This window comes from Cucumis sativus, chromosome 3, assembly GCF_000004075.3.
Source record: "Cucumis sativus cultivar 9930 chromosome 3, Cucumber_9930_V3, whole genome shotgun sequence".
NCBI classification, from domain to species: domain Eukaryota; kingdom Viridiplantae; phylum Streptophyta; class Magnoliopsida; order Cucurbitales; family Cucurbitaceae; genus Cucumis; species Cucumis sativus.
The window spans coordinates 26040057-26056806 of NC_026657.2; the positions used below are offsets into that span (position 1 = coordinate 26040057).

General features: G+C 31.8%; 6 non-coding genes across 6 annotated transcripts; all 6 read right to left on the reverse strand.

Annotated features, from left to right (window-relative positions):
• Positions 1 to 3440: 3440 nt before the first annotated feature.
• Positions 3441 to 3530, reverse strand: LOC116402980. The gene has a single exon (XR_004215712.1). It is a non-coding gene; the product is annotated as a small nucleolar RNA snoR114 (small nucleolar RNA).
• A 15-nt stretch (positions 3531 to 3545) lies between these two features.
• TRNAG-GCC lies at positions 3546 to 3616 on the reverse strand. The gene has a single exon. It is a non-coding gene; the product is annotated as a tRNA-Gly (tRNA).
• Positions 3617 to 6526: 2910 nt separating this feature from the next.
• On the reverse strand, positions 6527 to 6616 carry LOC116402981. Its single transcript, XR_004215713.1, has one exon. It is a non-coding gene; the product is annotated as a small nucleolar RNA snoR114 (small nucleolar RNA).
• Positions 6617 to 6631: 15 nt separating this feature from the next.
• On the reverse strand, positions 6632 to 6702 carry TRNAG-GCC. The gene has a single exon. It is a non-coding gene; the product is annotated as a tRNA-Gly (tRNA).
• A 3120-nt stretch (positions 6703 to 9822) lies between these two features.
• LOC116402978 lies at positions 9823 to 9912 on the reverse strand. Its single transcript, XR_004215710.1, has one exon. It is a non-coding gene; the product is annotated as a small nucleolar RNA snoR114 (small nucleolar RNA).
• Positions 9913 to 9927: 15 nt separating this feature from the next.
• Positions 9928 to 9998, reverse strand: TRNAG-GCC. The gene has a single exon. It is a non-coding gene; the product is annotated as a tRNA-Gly (tRNA).
• Between the last annotated feature and the right edge of the window lie 6752 nt (positions 9999 to 16750).

Genomic DNA, 16750 nt, shown 5'->3' on the forward strand with positions numbered 1-16750 from the left:
TATCATAAGAATGGAATTCTTAGATGTTTTCTAGCATGATTCTCTTCATATCACTTGTGATAAGTTATTACTCATTCAACCTGATTCTTGGGATCTTCAATCTTTCAAGTTGGATTTGCCTCATAGACAATTCGTTTTTCTATAGGCTTGAGTCTCATTTTCTTTATGAGGTTCTGAAAACCTTCTATATAATCATTCCTTTCGTCAAATGATCAACCAAGTTATCATCAGTATGTATGTGATCCACTATAACTGCACTGGTAGTAATAACCTCTGTAAATGGTAATGTGCTTACGACGTATTTCTCGTCTCTTGCCATTGTAATAACAGTTATGAACTTTTTTGATAACTAGAGTATTGTCGAAATGGATCGGTATGGTTGATATTGATATTTTCCATGTGACAATCTCTGATAGCAAGCTTTGAAGCCGACTTGCTTCTTCACAAGCAGTAGCCAATGATATTGTTTTCTCTATGTTTTCTCTCTACCTAAAACCTTTTGCTATTAGCCTAGCTTTATACTTATTGATTGACCCATCGGGATTGAGTTTCTTTCTTAAAACCCCCTTGCAGCCTATTGCTTTGCAGCCAGGTGGAAGGTTAACTAAGTGTCAAGTTCTATTTGATTCAAGAGAATCCATTTAATCATTAATAGTTTTATGCCATAAGTTGACATCAACTGAGGAAAAAGCTTTGATAAGATCTTTTGGATCTTCTTCCACATTGTACATTTCAAAGTCTTCTCCAAAGTCGTTGGCTATTCTTACTCTCTTGCTTCTTCTAAGTTTAGGATCTAAGCCCTTATCTTGGGATTGGATCCTAATTGAAGGTAAGCTACTAGAACTTGAGCCCCCACTAGTTTGACTAACCAGGCCCCCCACTAATTCTAGATTTAAAAGGAAACTTATCTTCAAAGAAGTTTGCATTGATTTTATGATTACCTTTGTTGATTTTATGGAATTAATCTATATTTCATTAACTATTTAGTAGAGGTACAAGTTTATATACAACCATAGAGAAATACACTTCAGAAAATAATATCAAATAATATCTCTAGAATAATATCACCTAAGAATAATCTAATTATATTAATACCCTCCCTCAAACTCAAGGTTGAAATCACAAACTTGAGTTTGCTAAGAACTAAGAATAGAAACAATATATCTAGAATAGAATAAAAAATCTGAAGAATAAACACACAAAGAACTTCTAGGCTAAAACAAACCCACGAAGAGCAAAACAAAGAACTTCTGGGATAGAAACATAGATGCTCGTATAGAGATCTATAACAGAACCTAGGAAGAACGAAACAAGAACTTCGGGGGCAAAATGAAAGAGCAAACTGAAGCAAAGTAGAATCAAAGCAAGACGAAAACAGGGTCGGAATTGGACAGAAGCGTTTTTTCGGATCAGAATGGAATAGAACGAACTAAACTAGAGCAAGTCAAAATCTGACTAAACGGGAAATCTGGGGCGAATAGAACGAAAATTGAACTGAATGGAGCAGAGAGGCTTAGCGGATCTGAACAAAAATAGAATCGAGGCGTTGTTGGATCTGGGCTTCGATCTAAACTTCGAAGGCAGACATGAAGGATGGGTCTGAACGAAATCAGACAAATCTAGAACATATTGGAGGCGGATCTGAGGATCTGAGGACATGTGGTTTCATGGGTTTTGTCGGGACAACTTAAGGAGATGGAGCAACGACAACGAAACGCAGTGGCGAGCAGAGCTTCTTAGACGACAGACAAAACCGAAACTCTTCAACTGGGCGTTCAGCTTCAACTGATAGAGGTTCAATCGGCTGCTTGGCTAACGAAAAAACAAGAGGTCGGACGGAGAACTATGAAGGAGATGGTTAGGAAGCAAGGGCGGCAGACGCTAATGAAAACGAATGGGGTTTGAATGGTGGCAAATTTGAGCAACAATGAGCGGCAAAGGGAAGGTGTGACGACGGCGGCAGATTTGCAAATATAAGGGGTGGCTTCGACTAATGGGGGATGATTCTGCCTCCGTTGATGATCAACGGAGGCCGAAATCGAACGGGATGTGGAGGCTAGAATTCAATGAGGCGAAAATCCTAGAGCTCTGGTACCATGTTGATTTTATAGAATTAATCTCTATTTCATTAATTATTTTTTTTAGAGGTACAAGTTTATATATAACCATAGAGAAATACACTTAAGGAAATAATATCAAATAATATCTCTAAATAATATCACTTAAGAATAATCTAATTATATTAATAACCTTATTATTTAAGTCATAGAACCTAAAAAGGGATCATTAAACCAAGATTCTATAATTCTATGATTTCATGGTCTTTTATATTTGGTACATGATCTTAAACCAATAGCATTTAGATCTGGAAGAGGAAATATATGAGAGGTGACAAATATCGTTTACGAAGTGGGAATTTGAAGAAGTGAAAAAAGATTAAAAAAAAAAAAAAAAGAGATGACGAAGTTCTAGAAGAGATAATGAAAAAAATCACGAACAAAAACAAGTGTGAACATGAAGAAGAAGTAATAATATGAAGAGGAGATGAATAAATCACAAGGAAGAAAATGAAAAAGAAGTGGAAATTTGTCCGCAATATTCAATGAAAAACTTGGAATTTATGACAATATCATGATTTTTTTTTTTAATTTTGTTACACGTGTCGTAAATATTTTGGTGTTTTTTTATTATATTTATAATTTATATATTTTTACATAAAATATTGCTCTTTTTACTAAGAAAAATTATAGTGCATTATTTGAATAAAAGATATACCAAGTTTTATTAGGTGGAGAATAAAATTAAGAAAGTTTTTAAAACGAATAAAAAAAATCTGTGAAAAACTCGATCGCATGCGAGGAGTCTTTATCTTAACTCTGCGAGAATGAAGATTGAAATAACGAGGGGAGATAGGAACATGGGCAATTCCCTATCATCTTGGATCAAAATCATCTTCAACCTTAGCTTTAAAAACAATAAGAAAAAGAGAAGAAAAACAATAAACTTTTAGTTGATTTGTTAATGGAAATTTAAGGATTTTTTTTAATACAACAAAACGCGAAAATAGTTATATAGTATATAACCATTTTAAAAAAGGAAAAAGCCCACGAGACCACAACAGAAAATAATAAAAATATCACACAATTAATTGATTACACACGCGTGAAAAATTGATTTTGTATCCAGTTTAAACGGTCTTGTACCTCAGTCTGAACAATCTTGTACTATTCTACCAAGTTTAAACGATATTGTACCAAATCTAAATGATCAAATAATTTTGTATCCTTATATCCAATCTAAACGATCTTGTACTCGTGTGCCTAATCTAAACGATCTTGTACTCTTATACCTAGTCTAAATTAAACTCAAAATTAAAGAAATAAATGTAAAATTTAATGAAAAGTCAAATATTTAAAATGAAACTGAAATAAAAGATTGTCAAGCTCAGATGTGCCTTCAAATTTCGTCCGAGGGAATCAGACGGTTGTGATCGACCCACGATCACTTGGGCACCATAGTCATCATTGCAATGACAATTGGCGAGATGCACCAGCCGGGAATCGAACCCGGGTCTGTACCGTGGCAGGGTACTATTCTACCACTAGACCACTGGTGCTCTTTGTAAACATCATTCTATTTTATTTATAAAACACACACACCATGAATGTTGACCAATCCAAAAATTTATGCAATTAAGTGGAAACGAATTTGATATAATATCTATAACACTCTCCTTTAGTGAGATTAAAATATGAAGAAATATCCAACTAGTAAAAATGAATATTGAATGAGGAGGGAAAACCAATACAAAGGCCTCATCACAATACCTCCCAAAATCATCCACTGCGACGTCATCTTAAATGGTTGATTAACTAAAAAACTTAAGGTAGCCGATAAAATACCTAATACTAGTGGAGTTTTTAAAACAATGGGTGGATACTTCTAAAAAAAATCAAATTTAAGCTACCAAATTTGTTTGTCATCAATCTTACCAAATATTCAACAAAGTGATTAAGATTTTGTATGCAATCACTCGATAGAAAACAATCCCAATCTTATCGATAAAGACCAACATCCATGAAAATGCCAATATGTAAATCTCTTAGAAAAATGATTAGTTGGATGCAAAATTCTAGAAACTAGTAATATTGTAGTAGTTGAAATTAATCGGTTGAAGTTTGTAACACTTTAAAAAATTAAGCTTCTAGCACATACTAATTTACTTTTACAAAAACGACAAAAGGCAAGTCCAAACTACATGATACACACTCATACATACTTAACACTTGTTATACACGACATACTCGATCAACTACTAATATTTACTATTGATATCTACTTTGATACACCGTGATATACACTTGATACTCTTCTAGTAGACATTTGATATACATTTGATGTACACTTGGTATACATTTGATATAGATATATAAAATATTTTGAGTTAATGTAAAAGATTTTGAATTTTTGTTAATGAATTGGAAAAAGAAAAATATATATATATATATATTGAGTGTTTCACGTTTTTTGACCCTAGAAGTTGATAAATACCAACATTTTTACAAAAGTGTCACATTGTCTTATTTACCTAAATGTCATTAGTCATATTTACTTAATTACCATAAAATTAAAAAACCTTCAATATTTTGTCATTTTCACAACATTTATATACAAATATGTTGTAACGTTCTAGGCACAGGATTTGAAACTCAGATCCGCGATATTCTCCTATGACCTGACAACATCATCTTACTTGTCTTAAAGGCTTACGAGCTCTTTCAGCACATCCCAGGCCCAAGATTCGAAATTCCTATGATCGAGCCACCGAAAAAGAAAGTGTACCTTGTTGGTGTTGATAGTAACTTTTAATTCTCTTAAGTCTTTCTTAACATTACGGTCATGTTCTCAATATCCCTCTCATTCAAGTGTGATATCAGTTCATTTACGTCCCCCTTCTAAAATCAAGGTGTTACATATGTGTAAGGTGTATCAAAGTTATCAAACATGTATCACTTGAATTGTACTTTTTTTTATCGTTATATCTACAAAATCAGAAAAGTATTAGTTGATCCTAATCGAGTCTCATGCAATTTCTACTAACTTTAGTTTCGTCAATTTAATTATTTTGTTCACAATGTCCACCTCTAGCGATAATGAGTGAACAAGGTACCATCTAAGTTTTAAAAAGATTAGGGTAAATTTTAGAACTATTCCTAAAGTATGTTAATAGTTACAATTACACTCTCAAACTTAGACTAATTAGACACTCAAACAGTCAAACTTATAATAAATGCAAAAGTTTGACCCCAAATTTAAACTTATACCAAACTCTTAAACCTATACCATTGTTATAGTTTTTAAAATTGAGGGTTCAATTTTTACATTTATACACCTTTTAAAATTTGATTCCTAGAAACTGTCAAATGATTTTGCATTTTGTTCACAATATTGAGATATAGCAAAATGTGGAGATAAACTAAAGGTTAAAGGGTGTAGTTATAATGTGTATCAACTTTAGAAATAATAATTAAGTACATAATAATATTTAAAATTAACCTGTAAATATAAAAAATACATTAAAAAATATGTTATATTTTAAAATATGTATTAATATTTTTAATCTAGGTTGTAAATTAATAATAACACCAATTAAAAAAATGTGGACAAAATGATGGATGAATAGAATTATAAAAGGAGCACATAGGCTGATGATGATGATGCAAGGCCCAGTAGGATCTCTTTGTCTCCTTTTTCTTCTGTTATGATCCATGGATATATAATGAACATTGGATAATGGTTTCTCTTACAAAGGCCCACTTCCATTCATGGACAATGGTCTCTCCCTTCAAATGCCTCAAATATTGATTGATATGAACTCTACTTCACACTACTAGGAGTGCACATTATCGATCAAACTATCATTGAGCCAATTGTAATCGGGTTAGTTAATATTCAAATTAACCTCCATCATGAAGCATTACAAGTCGCAGTTGAATCCCTCCTTATCTCAGATTGACCGCCTTTGGTTCGATTGGGTCTAATCTATTTTTCGGTCTATCACGTTCATCCTTAAACATGACGTCTCGACTTTGAGTGTAAAGTTGCTAATTCTTGTCATGCACACTCTAAACCTAAAGTTAGTTGTGTTTTAGCGGGGTCATTAGACTAGATTATATAAACTTATAAATTAGCAAAGCATAGATTAAAATGAACTATAGATTTTGACTACGGTTAAAGTTGAAACGATGACATAACCTTAACTTCGAGTTCAAAATTGTTATCTTCTTGTAGTGTTGAGCCATAAGTAAAGCGTCAGAAAAAGTTTAGTCATTCCCTTCGTTATAAGTAAAACGTCAAGAATAGGGGGTATCTCTCGACGTTTTTTATATGCGTAAGGAATTCTCTTATAAAAACCCTTTCGATTACGTAGTTCACAAAACTAAAAAGTAGAAGACTGAGAGAGAGGCCGAGAAGGAGAGAGAATTTAATGAAAAGTGAAAACATAAAAAGGTAAAAATAATTGTCAAAGCTCAGATGTGGCTTCAAATTTCGTCCGAGGGAATCAGACGGTTGTGATCGACCCACGATCACTTGGGCACCATAGTCATCACCGCAATGACAATTGGTCAGATGCACCAGCCGGGAATCGAACCCGGGTCTGTACCGTGGCAGGGTACTATTCTACCACTAGACCACTGGTGCTCCTTATTTACATCATTCTATCTTATTTATGAAACCCTCACACCATGAATGTTGACCAATCCAAAAATTTATGCAATTATGTGGAAACGAATTTGATATAATATCTTTGAATTAGTTGTAGGTTTTAGGAATTTGAATTTGAAGTGTTGAAATTGAGATTGAAATGTTGAAGTTGAGATGGAAGGTATTTTTTTAAAAAAAATAGAGGAACTCCCGACATTGTGTCTGGAGTTCCAAGACATCTTCCGATGCTATATTGACAGCATCTTCAACGTTCATACAACGTCGGGAGATGTTTAGGAACTCTCGACACACTTGCCCCAACGCGTTTCCCAACACATAAATATACGTCAAAAAAGAATTTTCCAACGCTTTTTTATATATATCCCAACGATTTTGTGCATCGGAAAAACTCCCTTTTCTTGTAGTGATTGTTCGAATTGGGTAAAGAGAGAGAAATAGATGAATATATTTGATATAGTCATCAGTTATAAGTTTAAAAAAAAAAACATTTAAATATGATTTAAATATTAAAAATATAAATGTCAATTCATATTCAGAAGCTTGAATTTGATGGAAGTGGTCAAACATGTGAAAAGTCAAAATGTTGACTTTTGATTTTGAGAAGTCAAACTTTGATTGACTTTATATTCAAATTTGACTTGAATTTTGAAAAATGAATGCAGATTCATACTTGAAAAGTCAAAATTAGTCAAGACGGACAAAATGGTAAAAAAAGTCAGAATGTTGACTTTAGACTTGCAAAAGTCAAACTTTGAATTTGATTTAAATGTTAAATTACGATATTGCCCTTAGACAAATTTAAATAATAACACTTGGTGAGATTTGACAAGCTTATCATTTGCATGTGATATGCAAGTGGCTTATTGCATGCAAGACACCTACCCCCACTAATAGTTAGTGGAATGCCAAGTAGTGAGATAGAGAAGCTCTTACATATAGTTTGCTTGTAAAAAGGTTTTTTGCAAAGGTGAAAGCTCTCTTGGTTTTTAAAAATTGTGAGAATTAATTTTGTAATTAAGAATTACAAAATAAACCAAGAACTTGCTTTTTTTTTTTCTCTCAACAAAGATCTAAAAGTTAGGTTCCTCCTAAAAGTATCATCTCTCTCTTTCCTCCACCATTTGAATCTAATTCCAAGTCAAGAGAATAACGAGTCAACACTTGTGGTAGTCCTAACTTTGAGTTCGTGAGAAAATTACAAGAAAAGAAAAGTATCAAAGATGAGTTTTTCTTTTAACCATATATTTGTTTCAATTAGGGTTGTAATGCATGTTATTTACTAGTGTTTAGTTGCAATTAGAGTAAAGTTTGATTCTTATTCTGCTGTGCATGTATACCGTTTTCATCATTCGAAAGTTATGTTAAGCGGTTAAAGCTATTCGTGGTATGAAATTAGGCAAGAATAAAAATTTGGCGAGAAAATGTCAAATTTGATTTGACAGGGATTAGCGTGTAAGATTAAGAATTGAAGCATGACTAAGATAAATATTATTTTTTCACGTGTGAGATTTTAAGTAGTTGCTGACAATTTGACAAGGACTTGAGGGTGACTATTCCAGGTTAAAGAGTAGTATAAATAAAGGATTTTGGTCACTAAGTAAAGGAGTTTTCTGGAAATTTTGATGTGTTGAAGTTCTGCCATTTTGCTTCCGCGCAAGAAGGCTAAGTATCGCAAGTGATCTTTTCTTAAAAGTATTTGTGGGTGCTTTCTTTCAAAGTGTTCTTTTAAAGTATTTATATGATTTCAAACATGTTTTATAATGCTTAAATCTTGATTTGATGACTACGATATTGATTAAGAAATGGTATTCAAATCATTACTTGCTTCCTTTAAATGAACTAACTGTTATGTGCATATAAGGTTAAAGGGAGCCATGTAGAAAAGGCCTACATGGTGGAGTGAAGCCGACCAATGTAGAAAAAGATTGCATTGTGTTAGGCGGCTTAACCAACAAGGATGAATCTGCATGTTCTCGGAAGTTGTTGATACAGTAGTCTAAATGCAAGGTAATGAGACCAAACATAGAGAACGATTGAAGATCCTTGTCGAAAGAAATGATTGTGACTAATGGGTGTATATGCGAAATTTATATTTATGTGATTTGCGAGTTTGATATGATTCTATTGTGAAAATGATTATACGCTTTTCGATATGGTTTGTGAAATGATTTGTTTATTGATAAACTGATTTGTGTTGAAGTTTATGATTTGGCGAAAAGGATTTATCAAAGAGTATTGTGAAAAAGTTTTCATAAAACCTTACTAAGTCTTTAAACTTACGTTTTAAAATTTCATCTACCAAGATCAGGCGTTGAGGCCAAGTAGAGAAGAAGGTTGAAGGGCTTATAGCAAGTTGAGAAAGCTACCAGACATTTAAAAGTTTTATTAATGTTATTTATTTTGGTCAAGGTGTTGTAATTGTATGTTTATGTACTAAACGCATGTTGTTGTATAAAAGTTTAAGATGACTTTCGTTGCGTTATGTTTATCTTTACCGCTTGGTAGTTTAAATGAGTTAAGTTTGAGGTAGGAGATAAGACCAGTTTGAAGGTTTTAAGCTAAATCGCGTTCTATCTACAATACTTTATGCGTTCTAGCTGTTTTGCGGATCGGAGTGTCACACAGAAGATGGTAATCTCGAGGTTGATAAGAACTTGCACGTCTTGAGAGTTTTTAGAAGTTTAAGTTTTCAATTATTTAGAGCTTCAGTTGTTCCTTCAACCAAAGATCTCAAAATGAATGAGAATGTATCTATTTGTAGAGAACTTCCATAGGCTTTAGGACCAATTTACTTAGTAACACATTTGTTTGTTGGACTTGAGCTTAAACCCATTTACCTACTAAACCTGGATTTAGATTTATTATTCTCATTTGACCTAATTTGAAATGAAATGAAATATTAAATATTTAAAATGAAACCCAAATAAAAATTAAACTCAAAATTAAACAAATAAATGTAAAATTTAATGAAAAGTCAAAACAAAACATTAAATATTTAAAATGAAACCCAAATAAAAATTAAATTCAAAATTAAACAAATAAATGTAAAATTTAATGAAAAGTGAAAACATAAAAAGGAAAAAATAATTAATTGTCAAGCTCAGATGTGCCTTCAAATTTCGTCCGAGGGAATCAGACGGTTGTGATCGACCCACGATCACTTGGGCACCATAGTCATCACTGCAATGACAATTGGCGAGATGCACCAGCCGGGAATCGAACCCGGGTCTGTACCGTGGCAGGGTACTATTCTACCACTAGACCACTGGTGCTCTTTGTTTACATTATTCTATCTTATTTATGAAACCCTCACACCATGAATGTTGACCAATCCAAAAATTTATGGAATTAAGTGAAAAACGAATTTGATATAATATCTATAACACTCTCCTTTAGTGAGATTAAAATATGAAGAAATACCCAACTAGTAAAAATGAATATTGAATGAGGAGGAAAAACCAATGCAAAGGCCTCATCACAGTACCTCTCAAAATCATCCACTCTGACGTTTATCTTAAATGGTTGATTAACTAAAAAACTTAGGGTTGCGGAAAAAATACCTAATACTAGAGGAGATTTTAAAACAATGGGTGGATGCTTCTAAAAAAATCAAGTTTAAGCTACCAAATTTGCTTGTATCAATCTTACCAAATATTCAACAAAATGGTTAAGATTTTGTATGTCATCACTCGATAGAAAACAATCCCAATCTTATCGATAAAGACCAACATCCATGAAAATGCCAATATGTAAATCTCTTTGAAAAATGAATAGTTGGATGCAAAATTCTAGAAACTAGTAATATTGTAGTAGTTGAAATTAATCGGTTGAAGTTTGTAACAATTTAAAAAATTAAGCTTCTCGCACATACTAATTTACTTTTACAAAAACGACAAAAGGCAAGTCCAAACTACATGATACACACTAATACATACTTGACACTTGTTATGGTAATAGTTACAATTACACTCTTAAACTTAGACTAATTAGTTACTCAAACTTATAATAAATGCAAAACTTTGATGCTAAATTTAAACTTAAACCAAACTCTTAAACTTCTATCATTATTACAATTTTTAAAATTGAGGGTTTAAGTTTTACATTTATACCTATTTTAAAATTTGATTCCTACCCTTGAAACTATTGAATGATTTTGTATTTTGTACATAATATTGAGATAATAGTAAAATGTGGAGATAAACTAAAGGTTGTAGTTATAATGTGTATCAATTTTATATGTATATAACAATATTTTAAAAAACTCTGTAAATGTATAAAATACAAAGATAATGGATAAATTTTAATAATTTTTGTTATATTATAATTTTTTAAAACTTTATTTTATATATATATATATATATATATATATTTTGAATCTACGTTATAAATTAACAATAACACTAATTTAAAAAAAATGTAGGACTGTTTATTGCGCTTTGGAAAGACTTTTTTCTTTTACAAAAAAAAGGGTAAAATAATGGATGAATAGAATTATAAAAGGAGCGCATAGGCTGATAATGATGATGCAAGGCCCAGTAGGATCTCTTTATCTCCTTTTTCTTCTGTTATGATCCATGGATATATAATGAACATTGGATAATGGTTTCTCTTATAAAGGCCCAATTCCATTCATGGACAATGGTTTCTCCCTTCCAATGCCTCAAACATTGATTGATATGAGCTGTACTTCACACAACTAGGAGTGCACATTATCGATCAAACTATCGTTGAGGGAAGTGTAATCAGGTTAGTTAATGTTCAAATTAACCTCCATCATTGAAGCGGTACAAATTGCGATTGTTTATCGGTCGATCGGTTTAAGCACTTGAGTTTTTTTTTTTTAAATGTTGTCGGTGAGGAATTTGTCCAAACCGACATTTGTTGAATCCATCCCTATCTTTGATTGACTGTCTTTGGTTCGATTGGATCCAATTGATTTTTCAGTTTTTCATGCTTACCTTTAAACATGATGCCTCGACTTTCGTATAGACTTATAAATTGGCAAAGCATAGATTAAAACGAACCCTAGATTTTGACTATGGTTAAAGTTGAAACGTTGACAGAACCTTAACTTTGAGTTTAGATTGTTGTCTTCTTGAAGTGGTGAGCCACATGTACTCCAAAGCTCAAGTTAGAGTTGTGTTCTAAGGAAAATTGTAGAATATATTTGTATATACCTAAAGACATCAAAATTGATAAAAACATATATTAAAGTGAATCGTAAATTTTGATCAAGGTGGGTGCCTCATCTTTAAGTTCAAAATTCCTACTTTTAGTTGTACACCCTGCAAACTTAAAGTTAGAATTATGTTTTAGAGAGCCTTTTAACTTATGTTGAGCATATTTATAAAGTTGTTATCTTTATGACTCCCATCTTTTATGGAGAAGAAAGTGCACAAGTAGTTATATAATTAAAATGACAAGTTTTCCACCCGTGTTGTCCATACCATTGAACAATTGAGTTTTCCTAACTCGTGGTTAGATTAATATCATTTTCATTATTACTTAGACATTCACTTTGATAGATCCAATCTAAATACGTGTCGAGTCATGTAAGAATTAAAAGGCTCCATCCTTTGGTTAAAAATTGGAATTAAGATGGAAAAAGGCAAATAACCCATAAAATGTAAGTAGAAAGAGAACAGACGTGTTGCCCACAAAGTGTTGGGCGTAATGTGAACAAGAAGTGATGATTCCAATTCTCTCTGTGCTTGGATCCGACCTTACTTCTCTGCACGACCCATTTTTCATAATTCTGAAAAGAAACTAGGAAGAATGGTCAAATAAAATTAAAAGTTTTTGTTAATGAATGATTGATTTCTAATGAGAAAGAGAGAAAAACAAAGAGAAAGGAAAGTGGAGTTGTCATGGGGGTGTTTTATTTGATCGTCACATGGGAGGATTGGCGTTGGCGCTGTGGCATTTTCACAAGCACATGGCATGCACTATTTTATCTGCCCGCCGCTTTACTTCTCTCAACTGTGACAGCTGCGCTAACTCCCAAAACCCATGTCTCTTAATAATACCAACACAATTTGAAATTCGGTGTTCATTATTTTCCCTTCCTTTTGAGAATCTCATCACCATTTTTTTTCTCCATAATAATCTTTTCCAATTTATTCTTATGTCTTGTTTGGAGAAAAAAATTAATTTTAGTTCTTATTTTTATTATATCTCATAAGGATGGCAAGATCTTTACAATAAAATTTTAATTGCTGTCATTGAGTTGATTTTTTTCTAGTTGATTACTTATTCATGTTTTATTTTACTTCGGTGCCATATGATGCTTTGGTGCCATATGATGATGTTTTATCTCTAGATCAATCGACAATTGAAAGAGTAATTCAACTATTTTTTTAAAGATGTTGAGGTTTTCAACTGTACTAAGACAACATGTTACTTTTAAATTTTATTATAGAGTGATTTTTGATGAATAATTAGCTAGTTGTGTTAGACACGTACGCTTAAACTTCGATCGATAATCATTAAAATTTTTGTTTCTAATTTTAAAAAATTGTCTATAAAAACTTTGTTTTTTCTGAAGAAATGTGGCTTATAAGTAAGAAGTATGAAAACATTTATTTAAAATGACAAGTGTTATTCTCCTTAATAGCCTAAGTTTTTTAGAACTCTTGACTTCTGAATTGGACGCTAATGTTTACTAATGCAAATCTCACAATTGGAATACAAACAATTACATAAGTTTAAAGTTCAAATATGTATATATATATATATATATATGTAAATGAACTAAAAAATATCTTGTGTTCTTAGGTTTTTTTCAATTATTCCTCATAATTATTACATTGTTTATTATTATTTTTTTAAAAATATTATTTTGGTTTTGAAATTCAAAAACATTATTCTACTTTCATTAAAAAAAGATTTAATAATCCACGTGATATCATTAAAAATAGATACCAACTCACGAAGTATGCAACACCAAGATGTGGATGTGATTGAGGTGACAATCTCCATCTACAAAATTGGTTACTTTTTTACTTATAACATTCAAGGATTTCTAAACATTTCTATAAATAATAACAAAGAAATAAAGAAAAATAAAGTAAAACTATAGATAACTAAATGAATTCACAACTAGTTTTTTTTTTTAAATAAAAAAATCGAAATACGTCACCTACTTTTAGGTATGTTTGAATTGTATCTTAAATTTTAAAATGTTTTGTTTTATTTCTCGAACTTTACTGTGGTTTGAATAAATAATTTAAGAAATCGGTATGGGTAATTCTTTGAATTTAAGACAATAATTTTATACTTCTAAACAATTAAAATTGAGAAAAAAGTGATACTATTTTGTATATTTCATAATTTATAACTTCATTCACAAAATCAAAATTTCAAAGGTTATAGAACACTACCATACGAGATAACTTTGGATCTATTTCAATATCTTCTATGTTTCACATTCAGTCCTCTTTTGACTTATGTATTAGAGTGTGTGGTAAGGCAATGCACTTGGTGTACATGTTTTCTTTTTATATAAATCATATTCATCTAAATAAATTCACTATTGGTATTACGTAAAGTCCACGTGCGTTTTTTCTGTTCAAATTCTGACATCAACCAGATATACATTTACAATTTCAAGCTATTTTTTTTGCAAAACTTATAAATGTCCACTAATTCTAACAAAAAGAACAAATAAATATATATATTCTTTTCTAACTTACTTTTTGTAGATGAAGCCAAATTATAAAGACATGAAAAGTTGCATCTAAATTTAGGAATAAAAGAAGAAAAAGGAGGGGAACTGATTTGGTGATGGCAAAATGGGGAGTGGAAGGCGACTTACAAGACAAGAAAAGAAAACACTAAAATAATGTTTACCACGTGACCTTTGATGTTCAAGTCGATATTTAGCAAATGGACAGACCAAGTTAAAGATGGGGGATAAGAATTTGCCTCTAGGTGTGCCTATAATCTTATATTTTGTATTGTGAGGATTAGGAAAGGTAAATAGTTATAGGAAGATAAAGAGGATAAGAAGTAGTTAAATTAATTGAGAAAAAGCACAACAAGAAAATAGAGATCTCTTGATGCATAAATGTCCGTCGTGATTAGAGTATGGCGAAATGAATTGGGAGAAGATCTTCCGATGCACAAAATGAAACGTTGGAAGTTCCTTTTACATCTCCCAACGCCGATTCCCTCCTTCATAGATTTGCGAAATACATATTTTTTAAAGGCAAACTCCCAACACCGCATTTGCATATATGTGAAATACATATTGAGGGAGGAATTTTAAAGACAAACTCCCGACGTTATTTAATGTGCGTCGAGAGTTCCCAAATAACTCTCGACACTTTACTAGTGTCGTGGGGAGTTGGCTTCCATCTTCCAACGCCTCCCAACACTTCATCAAGAGTTCTCAAACAACTTTCGACACTTTATTTGTGTGTCGAAAAATATTATATCTTTCGACGCTCCAATTTTTGCATAAGGAGATGTCCTATCTCATAACACCCTTTCTCTCGACAGTGTAAAGATATGTTGGGAGATCCATAAATTCTTGTAGTGAAAGGAACTTGATCCATTGCCTCTAGAAGCAATTCCTTTAGGATGGAAAAACGGTTGACTCGATCTTGACCTTCGAAATTGAGGTGGGTAAATTAGGCTAAATGGCCCAATTCTCCTCGTCCGAAGAGGAGGGAAGAGGTTGGACCATTTGGTTCAACTTGCCTCCATCGATGAGGGTAGGTATTTGGGCCATTTGACCTAATTTTCCCCGACCTCTGCAAATATGTTGGGCCTTTTAGATCAACACTTTTTTTTTCCTGATCAAAGATTAATTAATACTTTTAACTTAAGGTTAAATTAATCTTTCTTGGTCCAATGTAGACAAGTTGGACATTTTGGCCCAACACCCATTTTTTTCCTTCGAGATCAATACTTTTAGTACAAAACTAAAATTGATGTTTCTACCTCGGGAAAGTATGAGAACTTGATGTCGAAAAAGAGGGATATATGCCTCAATATCTGCTAAGCTATTATCTCACTATACCGGTGCAGATCGACCACTGAGAAAAAGGATTATGAGTAATAAGTTTACGAATCAGTTTCAACTAACTAACCGAAAAAGGAAAACTATTTCATAGCTTGGACTACATTACATAGACTAAGCCCTATTTACTACTTGGGTTGAGTGCGCCATGACTCACTCACAAAATTATGACCCCCCAAATGGAACAAGAGAGAATAGTTTACCTCTACCAAAGCGTAAGGAAAGATGACACAACACATAGGCTTATGGGAGAGGTCCCACTAGAGAAGTTATCGAGAGGTGCTCATACTACTAGACTATGATAGGAAAGATTACGAAAAACATTTAAAATAATTGCATTGATCACAAAAGTTTGCAGAACAGGTTACGTCATTCAGAGGAATGACCTAATCTGACTATATTATTTCACAAATGTCTTAAATTATCAATTATTTATATTAATAAGGTTTGACTAATTTTTAGGACGAATTTAACCTTATCATACATTAACAATAAAACATTTATACGAAATTCATTTACTTGTTTACCATAAATACATTAACTGTTGATTTTAAAACTGACATATTTGAACTATTAATTATGTAATTTTTTTATTTGATTGCATTTATTATTGATTCTAACTAATTAAGGTATATATGACATAGAATTAGGGTAATTGTTAAATTGAATTTAATTAACAAATATATCTTCAATCTCTCCACCACTTCTTGTTATTTCTTTTGCCGATCAAATCTTTTTTTTTTTTTTTGTTGTTCACCTCTTTCATCTTTTCCGATGTGTTTGTAATTTTTTCATGTTATATATTCTATTCAATTTTCATTCTATATATGTTGTTTTGAAATCATTATTATTATGGATTTTTAGGTTAAATTAGTAAATAACACTTTTCATTAGTTTGGAGAGAAATGCATTCTCAAAATACAAAGCTTATATTACATTCAGTTATCAATATTATTCATATATTTAAAGTCCATTTCATAATTTTAATTTTACATTATATAT